General features: G+C 38.8%; 1 long non-coding RNA gene across 1 annotated transcript in view; it reads left to right on the top strand.

Moving 5' to 3' along the window:
* Positions 1–2,446, top strand: part of LOC127383051 (uncharacterized) — a 110,506-nt gene extending 108,060 nt beyond the window's left edge. The window contains exon 3 of the long non-coding RNA XR_007889100.1: positions 1,522–2,446. This is a non-coding gene — a long non-coding RNA (uncharacterized LOC127383051). The remainder of the gene's footprint in view (positions 1–1,521) is intronic.
* Positions 2,447–17,904: the final 15,458 nt, after the last annotated feature.

Genomic DNA, 17,904 nt, shown 5'->3' with positions numbered 1-17,904 from the left:
TGATCTTATAGTGCCTTTGGAATGTGAGCAATATGGCAACAGTCCTAGAAAAATGATGGCTGGAGCTTTTACAGTCTCTCTTCTTTCTCTCTCTTTTATTTTTCTTCTTTTTTTTTTTACCCCCTTTTCCTCCCAGAATTACAAACCATATGGTAAACATTGGCTTGAAAGTTCAATTAAAGCAAAAACATTCTTAGCGTCTTACTTTTCCGTCTTTAAGGAAAAAATGAAGGAAAGCTCAAATAGGAAAACTGGGCACTGCTGCAGGTGCTCCTCACTGTCCTGTGCTTAAGGGGAAGAGAGAAGGAACTTCCATGCTTCCTCTACAGGAACAGAATTCAATCATATTATAACATAACCGCATTGAAACAGGTCCAAAAAACCCCACGTGGTAAGGGCATATGGTAAGGAAATGGGATCTTTAACAAAGGTTGCTTCCTTTAGTAGGGGCGAGGACACAACATGTTCCAAGCATCAGAATAAGCCATGAGCTGGTGCCATCCTGCTTCCTGGCCTTCAAGTCAGAGGCACTTGAGGTTGATGATGGAATAAATGCTACATGATCCTTCCTCAAGTTAGAAGACCTGAAGGGTTGACCTGAAGTATTGATAGATAAGGTTCCCATGCAGCTTATGCCAGCTCTGTGAACCTCTCACCTATGCAGGCATCTTGTTCTGTTGTGTCCCTCATACCTCTCACAGGAAATGAGGGATTGTGGGGGGGAAGAGCTGGAGCAAGGGCTGCCTTCCTGTGAACAGAGGGGTCTGCAAAGATTTCTTCCTTGTTCCTTTGCAACCAAAAGCCTTACAAATTGATATGTCTGAGGGCAGAGAAGACCTCTTATCAGGGACTGGGGCATCTGCTCCAAGCCTGAAGAGGTAGACTAATACCATGTGGCTAGAGGAAGTTAATTTTGATTCATGCTATAGGGAAAACGATTTCAGTCTTTTCAGGGAAAGATAAGCCAGAATATTTTCAAAACAAGAACTTGCTTTCTAACCTGGACCACTGCTGCAGGCAATCTGAAAGTACTACTGTGCCTGGGCATTTTAAATATTGTTTTGTTTTGTTTGATCTTTTATGGTAATTTAAAATGCAATAACACTAATAACCAATAATTAGCAGTAAAGTCCCTTCTCATTGCACACAAGAATGACTGTGTGAAGAGTTAAGTCTCCCTTCTGCTGAAAATTGTTGTTGCTTTCCCCCTCCCCCTATTCTCCTTGAGCAGGACACCTCCATTGTAAATAATAGTAGACCTGGTGTGAATTGCCTGAACCTGCAATTTCTTTCTCTTAAAAAAGGAAATAACATTTTACTGAAGTCCATTTCTCCTGGCTGCTTGGAAGAGAGACCAGGTTGCTCATGCTGGTGGTTGCTCACACTTCAATCTCTTCTGCTGCTTATAGCTTGACTTTGCTGTTTGTTTTGCACATTTTGCCACTCTCCCAGTGCCTTGTTAAACATTTTATGCCAGACTGATGAATAAGTAATTGATGTCTGTCCTTTTCGCCCTGTCAGATATGACCCTACATAAAATACCTGCTCTGAAAGAAAAGAGATTTGGGAACCAGACAACAAGTCAGTCTTTTAACTGAACAACAAAACATGATCGTATGCTTGAGGACAGATTTTTACACCAGTCTTGAATCCACAAATCTTCCATATTTTGACATCCTCCTGGCACAGAATGGACAGAGAACATTTAATACAGCTTCTGAAAGAATGCTTTTCTGCTGGGGATCTTGTTCAGCCCACCAGCCGTCACCTGAAGATCCCAGACTCATCATAGCTTCAGTATATCAGTAAATCTGTTGATTATGAACCCAGAAGGTCTATTGCAATTACCTTACTTAATCTTTTATATACTGCAGTTCATGGGATTTCCATTAAATAATACTTATTTGAAATGGACTCTATCTTTTAGGAGGAAAAAACATCTGATTATGATTTCAAAAATATAGTAATTTTTAAAAGAACTGTCCCCTTTATCTTTGTGTTCTCAGTGCACATCTGAGCCACATACTTAACAACGCCTTACTTTAGTGCCCTTTCAGTCCCCAGTAAAACTTTCTGATAATATTGTTGCAAGAGCATAATACCTAGTGTCTTGATGGGACTTGCTATTAATTAAGCTGAAAGAAATTCTTATTTGCTCATGTAGTGGTTCTGGAGTGTTCAATCAGGTAGTTGTTACTGTCTTTGTCTTTGTATCTTTCTGTGTGATTGCATTTCTGGAGAATGGCTTTGTTTCGGGTAACAAACGTTATACTTTTAAGACAAACAGGGAGTGACACAAATAACTTAGTGAGTTCCTGACAATACTTGCACATCTTTTGTACTGAAAAATGTGAAACCATTAAATATACCATACAGTATGCAATTGTAGGCAGGACAGAGAGTGCTGGCTTATAGGTTGTTGCTTTTTTTTAATTTTATTTTTTCCCTCGACTTGTTTTGAATTAATATTGTACCCAGGACTCCAGTGAAACAGTACAAATAAAAATTCAATGTTTTCCAAATAAAATAGTTTTTAATTGTTTTTCTCAGTAAAGACTTCTTCCACCTCCACACTAATAAGCATTCTTCTGTGCTCAACTAGCTACCCACTCACTTTCTCTCTTTAAAGAATTGGCTGTCCCAATTACCATTGAGAATTTTCGGTCTCTCATTAAATTTCGAGCAGCAGGCAATTTAATAAGGTGGTTATCAGTGTAAAATTACAGAAAATGACCTTTAGAAAGTGTATCTTACAAATTTGGATACTCTGTTCTATCAAACATATTTTTAGTGTTGTGTTAGTTTATATTTTTCTTAAAAATATATATATAAAAAATGTGACGTAGACAGCACTGGTTATATGTTAAAAAGTACAGAAATATATTTCTGTATTATTTATCTTAAATTTAAAGTGTCATCTCTTGCATGACAAGCAAATAGGAAATTTCCTCCTCCCTTCCCTCCCTCCCGTTTGGACAAGTTTCAATCAAAGATGGAGCTGCCTGAGAGTGTGGGATGTTGGCTACATCATCATTCTTCAGCTGAAAGTCACATCCTGTTTTTTATTTTTTTCCCCTACTCAGAGTATCATCTCCCATAGCTTGCAAAGAAGGAACCGCCTTGCAGACGGTGGTTTTAGGCTCTGGGCTGTGACTCAGCCCATCCCCGTGGGCTGTGGGAGCGGAGCTGAGGCGTCCGCGGGAGCTGCAGGGAGCGGAGGCGGCAGCGACTCCCCAGGGGGCTGCAGGGCTCCGTGGGCTCTGCCCCATGCCTGGGGACACGCTGGCTCCAGCAGCTTCTAGAGAGCCCATTTCCAGAAATCCCTGCAGATTTAATGCATCCCTCTGTCAAAAAGCATGCTTAAACTAGGGCCAATAGATGGACTAGGAAAGCTGCCAGGCTGAAGTGAGTTTTTTGCTGGCACAGCGGGGTCTGGCATGGCAGAACTGTAAGGAAGCAGGCTGAGCCATCCTGTGTGATTGCTGCCTGCCTTCGCCAGGAGTTAGTAAATCATAGCTACCCTAATACAGATGAGACATTGCTAACTTAGTTTTTAGTTCAGCAAATTTGGTTGCCTGAAAAACCAAGATCTGTACTTCCATTCTATTCAGATCTGGGTTTTTTTGTTTGTTTGTGTTTGTTTGTTTTGTTTGTTTTGTTGTTGTTTTGTTTCTGGTTTTTTGTTGTTGTTGTTGTTTTTTAACTTGTTCATGAGTATAAGCACAGGTATAGAATCATAGAACTATTCAGGTTGGAAAAGACCCTTGGGATCACTGAGTCCAACAATCATCCCTACTCTACAAAGTTCTCCCCTAAACCATATCCACCAACACCAAATCCAAATGAATTTGCGGACTGACCCTTAGACTAAAAACCCTAAACTGGCTGAGACATGAGCTTTTTATGGATACTTCAGGCTAGTTAAAGCTGTCTACTCATGTGCCATTTGGAGGCTCTGTATCTAGATTCTGCTTTATATGAGGTGAATGGCAAGCTGGAAAGGTAGGATTTCACTTCTGAGAGAGTACAGCTAGCTATGGCCTCTTCTCTAACATTAGTGTAAATTGGAGGTATGCCCTGGAATATAAGATCCAGCGTATTTTCTGTTTCTTTCTTAGACACTATCAGGCTCTGAGAATCTAAATATTTCATGTTGTATTACACTGAGTTATGTAGTCCAATATTATTTAGCACTGTTAGCCAGAGGGGAAGAGATGACGTCCTTTTCTGTGCATTCTGATCTCTGAATTCCTTTAACATCATCATCCTGTTTCCTCAGATAGGCCTCTCACGTATCTGTATCAGAAATACAAAAGTATTTATGTCATGGAGGCAGGACTCCAAGTACGTTGTAAGAGAGGTAACTTAAACATTTTATTGCTATAGCAGTTCGTCCATTTTTATGATGAAGTCTGAGTCAGTTCATTTTCAGAAAAGAATACGAGTTTTATGAAATCAGAATTAACGAAGATACCCCAATTTCTTCCCTCTCTGGATTAAAGAATTTAACAAAGAATACTATGCCAAAATTTACCAGCCGAGTTCTACCCTTTCGTATTTCCCAAGTGCACATACAGGAAGAATATTTGTCAGGGAAGCAGTATTTAGTACTCTTTCTTTCACAGTTATTGAATAACAAAAATTTTCAGCAAAAGGAACCTCAGGAGAGAGGCCAAACTTGAGAGCAACTAAGTGGAAATTAAAAACCAAAAGAGAAAACTTTCAATGACAATTTACCTGAAGAGAAGTGGATTATCTGTGCTGTCTCCTGGATTGAAAATCACTTTTACAAAATATGAAACCAGAACATTAAAATACTAACTGCTGATACTCACATAATAATGCAATCTCTAAATATTTTAGGATTATACTTTGAGCTGTTGTTTCTAAGCAACACATCAGGCAGTGTTGCTCTGTTTCATGTGACTATAAAATGCATACATTTTTTTTCACCTAAATAGTGAAGTTGCTAAAACCTTTGAAGACATCTATGATGGACGGTGGATTAGTTGATAAAAGCCAGAAGATTGATATCTGATTTTTTTTACTCCTCTGTATGAGACTCAGCTGGGAACACTGCTCATCAAAACCTCACATTGAAATGAGGAAAAAAAAGGTAAGATTAAGGAACAGTATGCTTTTAATATCTTACAGCACCTAAAATTACCAAAAAGTTATTTAAAAAAAGATACTGTGTTCAGTAGGGCATGGTCTTAAAAACATACCTTTATCCTTACCCAGAGATGTGAAATAATGAGTGTATAACAAGAGATGAATTGAAAAAAGGTCTGGAGGGAAGTTTACAGATGTCCTAGTCATGAGAAACTTTGCAAAAAGCTGGTGAAGCTGCCCACAGATTGGAAGCTGTGAGAAATTTGAAATGCCATGGATGACTATGGCGCTACTTAAATTTGCTGAGGTTAATGGGCTGCATGGTGGGTATGAAGAGTGTCACTTCACTGCACTGCTTTTGCAGAACGGTTTTCCTCTTCTAATAATGTTAATTATCAAGCATGTGTATTCTGAAACAACATAATGGATGCTGCTGTTCCATTTGTGAAAACACTTGAAGTTTACCAGTGCTGGTGAGGGAGAGCATACTGCTTAAATCTGCTGTACGTACTTAATTTTATATTGTGCATAATATATCACTACTTCATATACACTTTTTGTTTACATGCTGATAGAACATCACATTTTTCTTCTTCACATTAGGACATACAGTAAAAAATTGTCCCCACTTTTGTTATAGTCAAGAATAGCAGAGTGCCCCATATCCAATACCTTCATTATTTTAGAAAACAGGTGAAGGCTTTCTTCAGCCTAGTGAGTATTCTTGAAGAAAATCAGTCTGATCTTCAATATCTGAAAGTTTCTAATTACTGGGTTTTTTTCCCAACAGGTCTCCTTTCTTCTATAACCTTCTAATTTGGACTAAATCAAGACAAAGGCAAACTTAACCAAATGTCATGCAACTACTGGCACGGGCATAAGAGCTGGTAGATGGCAACAGCTACAGAGAGTAGAGTTCTACATGAAGAACACTCTTAACTCCTACCTCTTCCCTTTTTTTCTGGAAAATGTAGAGGAGAGCCATTCAGTTCAGTCTTGGATATGCAAATATGTGTGTCTTAATAAAGGCCACTGAAAATTTGTCAGTTTTGGTGTTTTGTTCTCGCTGTCATGAGCAGATGAAGTCAGCAGACAAAGACCCTTTTCACTGATGAACGTCACAAAGTACTTTTTACAAATGATAAGATTTCATAAAATATTTGTTGTCTCTATGGAGACTTACTACTCTATGATTTGATTTATTCCTGAAACTTTACCAGTGCCCCCTCACCCCATATAATTGATGCTGATGTCTCCCCACCCCATAAACCACTTTTAGCTGACTAAAATGTCTGGGATTCAGAAGAATTCTTCATTTACTATAATGACAGCAGAGTTTATAACATAATAGACGTTGACTACACCTCACTATTTCAGGAGCTGAAGATCCCTTTTTCTGTAATGTGTAAATCCTACCAGATTCTAGCAGATTCAAAGGTTAAGTAAAAGTTTAGTCATTTGAGATGCATTTAGCCATTTCTGAAATATTGCAAATAAAACATTCCCTGCCTCTGTGTTGCAATCGAGGAAGAATTGATTTGGAGACAAGTGCTTGAAGATGTGCTCTACTGTTCACTGCTCTGAGGTACCAAATTACAGAAATACCTATAATGTTCCACTCCCTTATGCCTATCCCTAACAAACTGTTTTATAGAAGGCTTAAATTAGTAATATTAAAACAATAAAATTCACAGCTATTTTTCGGCTCCTTCTTTGATTAATGTCCGTCCTGTGAGTACTTTCAACCTTGATAATGGATAACATTCTGTCCCCATGGTGGTGTTGCAAACAAGGGCACACTAGTTATATATGTTAACAGATTGGTTTAAGGATGTAAGGGATGTATCTCACAAAAATGGTGGATATAGAAAAGGTGAAAATAATCGTTCAGGAGGAAATGTGGAAGCTGTTCTTAATTATGCCTAAAGCACTGCAACTGAGGAAGAGCCCCATTGGGTGCTCCATATGCTGGTTCTCAGTGAATGTGTGTTTTTGGCTTCCTGTGAATGGTCTGCCTGCAAAGGAAAGAAGCAACCAAAAAGCAATTTTGTTTTTGGAACTGAGAAATGTCTTAGAGCCTTTTACACACATACTTTTTGAAAATGTCTTTTTTAGCCACAGTTCTAATATGGCTTGAACTCAGTCTTCTGTGACTCACATCTGAAGTTGTTTTGAGTTAGAAGTATAGATATCTTGCTTTGTACTGGCTGAAAATTATTGCTGGTGGTCTCTGTAAGATTAATCCAGTCCCTGAAAAATGTCATTGTAATAGATAGAAATATTTTCCATTTTGCTGTTTTCAGGAAAAAAAAGTAATTTTCTGAGCCCAGTAAGGCTTGTCTTGCCACCTCATTTAGAAGGGTGGCCCCATTAACACTCATTATGTGGGAAGTATGAGCTAAAGCTCCTGCTGCTGTCAGTGCTGTATTGGGCAAAAGGGGGCCAAGAGTCTGGAAAGTGCAGGCTCAGTTTCCCTTCATTATCATTGTAAGTATGTATGGTCTCTAATGGGGTTCTGCAGGGAAAAATGTTCCCTTTCCAAATTGCATTAGTCCAGAGCTCTTGCATCGCTGCTGCAGACCCCCAGCCCCCCTGTGGATCAGGGCATCCCTGCCTGCCCTGATCTCTGTGCCTCCTGTGGCCAACACTTCACCTCTGTGCTTTCCTCTTGAACTCCTCAAACCTGAACAGATGATAGGTACAATTCTTCTTTGAAGGAATGAAAGGGTAATCATAAAAAATGTGGGATTACCAAAGCGTTTATCAGAACTCTGTGCTGTAAAACTTGTGATTGAAATGATCAAATATGACCTTTCTTTTCCCTCGCTATTGCCTGTATTGCGTGTCTTGTCACTGCAGCTCAAAGTCAGTGACTACGTTGTGCTTCACAGTCATGCTACAGTCATTGCTAAGAGTTGAACCCTGGAAGTTTTGTCAGCTTATCTGTGTCACCAGATTCAAGAAGACTATGCTAGGTCCAGATGTGTTTGGTGTTCAAACCGGTGCTTAGGGAAAATCCCATCAAACAAGTTAATCTGCTGTCTTGAGCTAAGCAGGAGAAGCCATTAATGTTCACTGTGAGAGTTCAGAAATGAGCTATGTGTTACAAAATGCAGAAGCATACCTATTAATTTAGTAGTTTTTGAATTCTAGGAAGTTAAATGGTAGGAATATTATTAAGTCCTTACTGTTATCTGCACACAAAGTGTAATGTAATATGCCATTAATTCACCTCAATCAGTGTGTTTTAAAAGTTTCTATCTTAAAAGCCAGTGATGTGAGAATTGTTTTCTGTGCTACCTTTTGTGGAATCCTTAGTTCAAGGAGCTGTAGCAGTCTGGATCATAAGAAAACCACAGAGCTCCTTCTAGTAGCTGGAAAGTCTGTCTTTTTTTTTTTTTTTTGGTACTTATCTCACAAATCTTTTTCTCATTTCTTTATGGGATTCATCCAAAGCCACCCAGCTTGCATCCCATTTGGACTACTTGGGAGATACCAGAGACATAGCAAGAGTCAGGCTTAATGTTCAAATTTCCATTTCACTGCAGAAATAAATGTAGTTTTCTGTGGTTGTGCAAATTAGATCTGTCGCAGGACAAAACACCTAAACAATGTTGGCTTCATTTTCCAAGCTTCTCTTCCCCCTGCGAATTGCAGATGAGGCATTATTTAGAAAAGCAATGCTGGCTGTGATGGGCACAATGGCTGGTAATCATGACAAGAGCAAGTATGTATGACTGTTCTTTTACATTTCAGGAGTAAAGGTAATCCTTCGATAAACATATCTGTTCTTCAGTAAAGGTAGAACTGCAGTCTCTTCTGTGATAAACTCAGATAATACATGTCCACACCAAGCTCAGATTCCAGAGGCAACACCCTTCAATTATAGGGGCGAAGGTGTATTTGGACAGGAAAAGTAGACAGTGAAGTATATTTTTTTGGTGAGGAAACACTTCCTGCCCTGTTTATAACGCACCTGAAAGAGAAAAGGGAAGAGAGGGTGTGTCTTGATACAGCGCAGATGTATCTCTTTTTCTAAAGTGATAAGCTCTTTCAAGGTGTTACTGCTTTGCACCTTGAGATCACCATACTTACAAATGCCTCAGGTATTTGAGGATTTTTAGCCATAGGAATAGTTCCCTAATGCCTGAAAATCACAACTGTCTAGCTGTAGGTTGATAGTCACCTCTGAGCCTTAAACTAAGCCTTCATGTTTGGAAATGCTGGAACTCAGCTCTACCTTTAACTTTTCTACACTTTGCACTGGCTCACATGGTCTCTTCAGTCATTAGCTCTCTGCCTGCTGGGTAGCATGATAGAGCTTGATTCCAGATTGTGGTTTCTAGATGCTATGGAAACAGAAATAAATATTTTTACCATTTTTTGTATCTCATGTTATGTAAGTACACTAGTAACAATGCATGGCACAGAGAATGCAGTGACTGAATGTGCTGTGCAGAGCTTATTCTTTGTTGCTTAGCAATTAAATGTATGCACGTAGCAGCAGCACTGACAAAAATGCTAATAAAAGGTGACAAGTTATATCTCCAGAAAAAAATGCACAATTAAGAAAAAAAATCTCTGACAAGATACAGGAGCAGCAGCAAATGGTACATACTGGTAGATCTTGTCCCTCCTGAAGGCGAGATCTTCAGGTACTGGCCGCTAGAGGGGCTGAGATGATGGGAACAGAAGGTATCCACATTTATAGCATGGGCTACAGACACACAGTTGTGCAAACATCATGGTAAGGCTTTTTGTTGTTGTTGTTGTTCCTTTATTATTTGTACATATTTTTCTCTGTAAAATGTCTAGAAACCTGTTCTGTTTTCTTTAATTTTTCTCCTTCCTGTCCAGGTTTGCAGATTTTTCACAGCATCTTTTTCAGTTGAATTTCTGACTTTCCTAGCAGATCCTTGTGTCACAGCATAAGATTTTATTTATATAACATGATGCAACCTGTCGTGTTAGCGTAAATGGATTTCTGTATAAAATTGGTTATTTAAGAATATCAAAGTGCTTTATTTTCTATTATTGTTATTATTTTGAATTCAGAGCTAACATGAAGCAGAGGAGCTGCACTGTAGATTCTGACAAAAGCCCAGCATTTAAAGACTCCTTTCTTTCTGGGATTTGTATGTTTAACCTTTTGCTCCTCATCTCTTATCTTTAGTCTTCCAAATTCTGTGCCACTTGCATTGCGCTCAGGAAGTGCAATGCTTCTTGGACTGGTTAATGCTTACTAAAACACTCGCTTTTCTGTAGGTAAACATAAACGTTATGCTTATTTTAAAGCTTTTTCCGAACTGTCGTGACACATTGTTGTATGAATTTCTTTTCACTACATTAAGAGAACCATTTATAGGCTGGAAGTAATTGCTCGTAAATAATTTATTAACATCTGTAGTATTTAGCAAATATTTCTAGTTATGCGCTGGATTTCTGTAGTTTTTCTTCTAGAAATTAATTTCAGTTTTTTAGAGCTTTCCTTCATTAGATTTCTGCTCACCAAAGTGCTGATTCTGCACTTGACAGTCTGCCTGCATAGTGAATTGCAGGATCTGGGCCCAATTTTGATCTATTTATATTATAGTATAATTTATTTCAACTGAATGCAAGTACTAATTTGGCTGTGCATGCTTTCGGCATTATCTCCAGTTGTGCCAAATCATAAAGCAGTCCATTCGGAGTTTGGCGGGCTTTGCTGAAACTCCTGCATTTTTGGTCAAGTGCTATTGAGAAATGCTGCTATTTATCAAACAGAAGTAGCCTAACTCTTATCTTGGTTCAACAGTCCCAGTCCCTATCCCATGCCTTAGCAAGTAAGATGGACCCCAAATCAGTGCAGATCACATTGTATTCAGTTTGAATAAATTGAAACAAACTTCTTTTAATGCATGTACTATACCTCTTAAGAAATAAAAATTAAAACATAAGGAAAAATAATGAAGACAAATCAGAATATGACTTCTCTTCCCTGGGTTTCTTTATGAGTGTATTGGTAGAACAGTAATTAAGATAACTCTGCACACAGAGCAATGAATGCTCTTGTGTGATGCAAGCAGCAAAAGACTATTCAGAGAGATTTTGTGAGCTAGTCCACCTTATTTTGACTTCACTTGTTAGGTTTTTTCCAAAAAGGAGTCTTTTAGCATGAGTTAAGAAGACAAGAATTATCCTCTACAGATGAAACTGTATCTTGACCCCAAGCCAGCTAGGGCAAGGAAATTATATTGCAACACAGAAAGGGAGTAGGAGAGCAGCAGGTGATTGTGCTAAAATATTTTGTGTGTATTTGATTGTGATCTTTTTAATGAGGTGGTTTACAATTTGTTCAGGATTTGACTCAAACCTCCAGAAAAGGAAAGATTTTAATCCACTGGGATGATATAAAGAAAATTTCTCTGATTTCTCTCTTCCTTCTACTCCAGTAGCTGTTATCATGGCAAAATAAGCCTTGAGAGAATCAGTTTGATTTGTAAAATACTTCTCTCCAAATGATGCATTTTGACAGCTATGTCCAAGTCAGCCTGTGCTATCCAGAAGTAACAGAAATATTTCTTGCCCTAGAAATATTTTTTAAACAAGTTGATGTATTCCTTCCTTCCCATGCTACCTGCAATGACATGTGAACAGTGTATGCATGTGTGTGTATATGTATGTGTGTGTGTGTATATGATGGAATGTGAAAAAGCAAATACTTTATAGAAGTGTCTGCTTAAATGTCTGCCTGGAAATGCATGCAGTATGTTCTTTTTTAAGTAGCCTCCTCCAGCTAGTACCTTCACTCAGATTCTCACCATTCCCATGTAGTGTTCTGTAAATACCCTGTGAGAATGACTAGCAGGGAGGATGATCTTGCATAACAGGCAGCTGACTAATTTAGACTAGGAACATTGATCTACAATGATTGAAATAGTCTGAGTCTAGTTCTGATTTTGTTGCTTGAAGTTTTGGGAGTACATTCATGGATACTTCTGTAGTCCAGTCTCTGGAAGTCACTCTTCTATTCTGCCATTTTCAGCTAGAGCAAGAAAGGGATAAACTCTTCCAAGTATCACCGAAGGGGGAAGATTCCCTGTGTCTCCTGTGTGTTCCTGACACATAGAGGGCTATGATGTTTTTTGTAACTTACCTCTACCCTATACTCCTTCCTTAGATATATACCATAATAAACTATCTTCATCTTTCAGAGCATGTTACCTTGTCCGCCATACTTTATTCACCTTTCTGAGCACTGTACCTTGACCTAAGCTGTCCTTCTCTTTTATCCAATTAGATTAGTTCAAGTTTTCATGCAGAGACTGCCTCCAAAATGTATTGCAATAATCAAAGGGTGTTGTCCATCTCTCACCTGTATCTGCTTCAGTTTTGGACCACCCAAGTATAGACTGGGAATCTGGGGTATGTTTCAGGGGTACACTAACAGTGCAACTTTTGTGGCCACCTAGCCTGCTGGTTTTTGAGACATTGATTTTTATCAGTGCTGGACACTGCAAAGAGGCAGGACTTGCTCAAGGAATGGTCTGCTCTGGGTCTGAAGCCAAGGGATGGAGCTGAGCTTGCAAGGTGGGAATGTCTTTGAGCATAAGTGATTGCTAATCAATAGACCCTCTTGGAGGTTAGCTCTGGTGTTTTCCTTTTATTGATACCCAGCTCTTACCACGGGTGTTTATACAGATTCAGTGCCACTGAGTAATATGTGTATGTACTTGCAAACATGAGTCCACGATGCTCTTTCTTCGCCACCATTGAGCTTGCTTTTCTTCTATGCTCTTGCATTTCTGTTAGAAAATACCTTAAAAAACTTCAGATGTGTTATTCTACATGTGCTACATAAATAGACATATATCTTGCATTCTTTGCTGCCATAAAACTATGACTCATCACTGCAACTAATTTTGTTTTGAATAACAGCAAATGGGATCTGAATTCCTAAAGTAGGAAGAAGTTGGGGAAGAAATGACTGTATAGTTTGATAGGGTTTTTTTTTAAGCAATGAATCCCTTAAAAATAAACAATGCTTCATGAAATATATGCCCTTTAAAAACACCCTCAAACTTAGAGCTGTAAGATTTGCTGCCTCTGCTTCTGTTTATTTACCTTTGTATTCTTATTGCAAAAATACACACTAAATGAGAAAGACAGAAGAGGAATAGTTCAAGAGATGAGTAGCCAGTTGCGCAATTAAACTTTATAGAAGCATTTATTTTTTCTTCCCCCCCCTAACTCCCCAATATGCCTTACAGTAATCAGCTCAGCAGTTTTAGTCTTAAATTGGTTCATATTAACTGCTTATAGCTAACTTGCAGAATACGTAATTATGAAAAAGGTAAACTTGGTTTGAGTCAAAATTTTCTTCCTCACAATCACCACAAGAAGGTGATGGGTAAAATTTAGAACACTATTGTATAATAAATGAGTAATCTGAGAAAATTTAATGCATAGACAACAGTCTCTCCTATGCTGTGCTGTTGCTCAGATACACAGCTTGTCTGAAGCTAAATATATTGATTTATAAAAAGTGCATATTTGGTGATACATACCCTGTGAGCCTGAAAAACAGTGAACAGGAATAATAATATTGATATAAGTGGTTGCCTATTCGAATAAGCTGTTACATGAGTACAGTAAATTACCACGGAGTTAATGTTTTAAAATTACATTGGAACATTACAGGTTTTGCCCTGTGACTGAGAGAAAAGGGAGTTCAGACACATCTACTCAAAGGCTTTTTGTTCTTTTTTTTTTTCTTTTTTTTTTTTAATTCCTGATCTGTGCAGAAGAGGAGTTATTCTGTGGGAATAGCTTGGCACAGAGCCCACATCACAGGAATGGAGAAGATGAAGTTAGACTTGCATATAATTTTTAAAGTGTGTGATCTGGGAGATTGTCAGTCTCCTTAAAAGTATTAGGATGCTGCTGGAGATATTTGTTAATCAATCGATAAAATCAAATAGCTTTTTCTTTGCTCAGTAGAGAAAGCCTTTGCAACAGAAAGGATTATAAACATCCTCTGATAATCTCAGCTTTTAAAAAAAAGTTTCTTTAACTTCATAATAACTGATGCTCTGTTTGCTACTGAATATAGATGTGTTTATCAGGATATTAGTGGGAAATACTTTGCCGGTCTATTTCTTATGAGACATTAGTGGTAAGGAGTTAATGAGGCTTTTGCCTTTGGGACCCATTCTTTTCACCAGAATGAGAGTAGCCTTCAATCTGTGGCTTTTTATGGATGCCGCAAAATCGGTCTGGCAGGCTTGGTATTGGAGACCATTCAAAGAAAGAGGCAGGTTTTGGGGAACGCCTGGGTTTATTCTCAGCTACTTAGACCTTGCAGAAGGTGAGGTGGCTATGGCTTGCTCCCTCCCACTGGAGGGACAGCAGCTTGGGGTGCTATTTTGAATACATGCTGACCTGTGGAAAAGGCATCAAAGCCGGAATTAGGTTATTTTAATAGCTGAGGGAATATTTGCCCTCTAGATGGAGCTGTCCCATTGTGTTACGGCAGAGCTAGCAAGTAGCATGAAGACAGGATGAAATCTTCCTCCTGGAAAGCTGGTCGGCCGATGCCCTGCTCAAGCATGGCAGGGGGCAACAACTACAAACCCTCTTCTGCCTGTCTTACAGATGTGGCAGAATAGGGCACAGAATCTGCTGCAGGACAGATTTCCCCTGTTTATGGCAAAGACTTTGGTCCCTACTTCCATCCCTGGCTATTTTCTTGCAAGCTTTCTCTGCTCCTTGTTTACTGCTTACAGCACACTTTGTCTCTTAGCATATTCCAGGTCCACAAAAGTCACTGTTTCCTCAGCGACTTCATTGTGTCTCTAAATCTATCTGCCAGCTGTGCTCTATATCATTACATCTCTTTTATAGCTTTGTTTTCTTTATACTGTGTACTCAATTGCTACGATTGTGAATCTGCACTAAATTTGTGCTTTAGGTAAAGTGGGGGCATGTCTTCTGTGCACTTGCAGCTGTACTTGGAATGATTTCTAAAGCATAATTAATAGTTTTAAAGGTAATTTAATTCCTAATTTGGATTATTTTAATCTGAACAAGGACTGTATTTGTCTTAAATACTGTCCCATTTAATGGGACAATAATGTCCCAAATTACCTTGTTTATGGATTAAGATACTCTGACATATCTGGTAATGCTGCAGTAAACTCCTGTTTGAAGCCATATTTAGCTGACTGCTTGGTTCTCAAGAAGCTGGGGCCATGAATTTTCATGGCACTGAGTATATGTGTTCTCAAACAGAAGAAAATGTGTTTCTGTGCCAACCAGCTTGTAACATATTTTAAGTAGCATGATGTGACATACTTAATAGCTAGTATACAGAGGTCAGATCATTTTTTGGCATTTTTCCCAGGAAAGAAGACAGGAGCACAAGTAAGTAGACAAGAATAACAGAAAACTGCTTAAAAGTCAGAGTAGCACTCTACCAGTATCAGTCTTTTGGTGTACTCTCCTTCCATAGTTGCCCAGCTTTTATAAGCTCCCACTGAACTGCTATTCTTTTTTTGCTGAAACCTGGACACATATTTAGTAAGACTTCATCAGACGGAAAAACTTCTTCACATTCTCATTTATATTGAAAAATTTGGGGCAAAAAATTGTTCAATACTATTCATACCACTTTCTATGAGTTATATAGCTACTGATGAGTTCCGTTGAAGGCATAAAGCGGTTGACTTGTGACATGTTTGTGCTTGAACACTGGAGATTTCAGGCAATAGATTACACTGTTTGAAACCAACAGCTGAGTCCTCTGAACTTCTAGAAAGTGCTTTCCTCCCTCTTTAACATACCTAGCTGCCAGAAATGGAAAATGCACATGAGAAAGCAACCACTGCTGATCTGTTTTTTTCCATGTGATACTGAATGCATTGGACAAAGTCTGTTACCCTGAAAATGAGGGATTACAGAATAGCTTTGTTTTTCAGTTGGGTTAAGAAAGTAATGATACGATACACAGCATTCTTCGTTCTTACAGGTTGGAAATCTGGTCTGAATATACCCTACCAACTAAACAGTCAATCTCAAGGGAAATTTCCCTATCTTTTAAGAAAGCACTTATGATTTTGGGAAAACTCAATCTGTGACTTTTGGAGGCGTTGTTTGAGTACTTGAGGCTGAAAATGCTAGAAGAGGCTATATGGAATTGGTTGTCAAGGGGACTATATATCCTGCCTCAGAGGCAGGCAGAATCACAGAATCATAGAATCATAGAATGTGAGGGGTTCAAAGGGGCCTTTAAAGGTTCTAGTCCAGCCCTGCTGCAGTGCACAGGGACCTTTTAAACTAGATCAGTTTGCTCAGAGCCTCTTCAAGCCTGACCTGGAATGCCTCCAGGGATGGGGCCTCCACCACCTCTCTGGGTAACCTGTTCTAGTGCTTCACTACTCTCATAGTAAAATATTTCTTCCTAATATCCAATCTAAAACTACCCTGCTCTAGAGTCATTAAGCCTCTGACAGCATTGCTTCTTTATAATCTGTAGTTATAGTTCAGTGCAATTTCTGCTGAAAGTTTCATGGATTCTATCTGCCTGTCCTGTACGCAGTGAGCACTCTGCCTTCCCTGAAAAAGAGGGAAAAGGTTCTCAGTGAAACCTTCTCAAAGAGTAATATTAAGAATTTTCAACTAAAGGGATCATCAGCAAAATCAGATACAGGGAAAATGAAGGGAAATAGCTGAACTGATCTACCTCTGTGAGATATGTCACCTGGTGACTAAAGGCAATTAGCTGTAAGGAGTTATTGCGGTGAAAAGAGGAAGAATAGGTTACTTGGATGGTGGTGTGGAGGAGTGGTTATGGTGGTTCAGGCAGGTTTTCAAAATAAAAGACTATAGTAGGGAGGAAAATGGCCTGGCCTGGCATACTGGGAGGAATTTACAGAGAAAGCTACCTGCAGTAGAAGAATGAAAGCAAGACATGATTTTAAGTGACTGTTGAGGACTCAGACACTGGACTTAATTTTAAATAACAGTTTTATGGTATACCAAATGACAGTGAATTCAGAAAACATAAGCTCTGGCCTATTTGACATTTATATAAGAGTACTGAAAGGAAGAATCGTGCTGATTACTGTAAGATAAAGAAAAATAAATAAATCAGTTTTACTTGTAGAAATTTCTTATCACAGCAGACAGGGGAACTAAGCAGGGAAGACCAGCTTCTATTTTTCTTAGAAGTGGGAAGATTTACAATAATACTAAGTATATTCATCTGAATTTGGCTTGTTAAATCTCCAGCTAGTACTTCTCATTTGGCATCTTATGCTGTGTTTTCTGGGTTTCAGCTTTGCACTGGCCAAGAGCACTGAGCTGTTCCACACACGCTGCTGAAGCTGGGGACTAACGAAGCATTTCCACTGTACTGTCTCTGCTGCCATTGTCCTTATGCACAGATGTGTAATAATATGCCTCAGCTAAGAGTCTAAACTTAAAAAGATAAAAGCAACACAGCTAACAGGCTTATAAACCAAAGAGGTGGGTTTTTTTCATCTGAATAATTTTGGTGCATTTGGTGAATTTTAATGCTTATGGAAATGAAAGATTTTATTGGAGGCAAAGTGAGTGTAGGCAGTAACCATAGTGACTTCTACACGTATCAGCTTTGCCAGTGTTCTTCAGTTCTAGTCTGCAAAATCCTAGTTATCAAACATTTGTAAGTTCTTACTGGGCATTCTCGGTGAAGGTCTGATGCAGGGGGGTTATTGTCCTTTCATAAAATACAAGAATTGCAGGAACACAACAGTCTTTGGCCAAGTTTCTCAT

The sequence above is a fragment of the Apus apus genome, chromosome 3 (genome assembly GCF_020740795.1).
Source record: "Apus apus isolate bApuApu2 chromosome 3, bApuApu2.pri.cur, whole genome shotgun sequence".
NCBI classification, from domain to species: Eukaryota; Metazoa; Chordata; class Aves; order Apodiformes; family Apodidae; genus Apus; species Apus apus.
The sequence above is the reverse complement of the archived record's forward strand: the minus strand, read 5'-3'. Positions and strand labels throughout refer to the sequence as shown.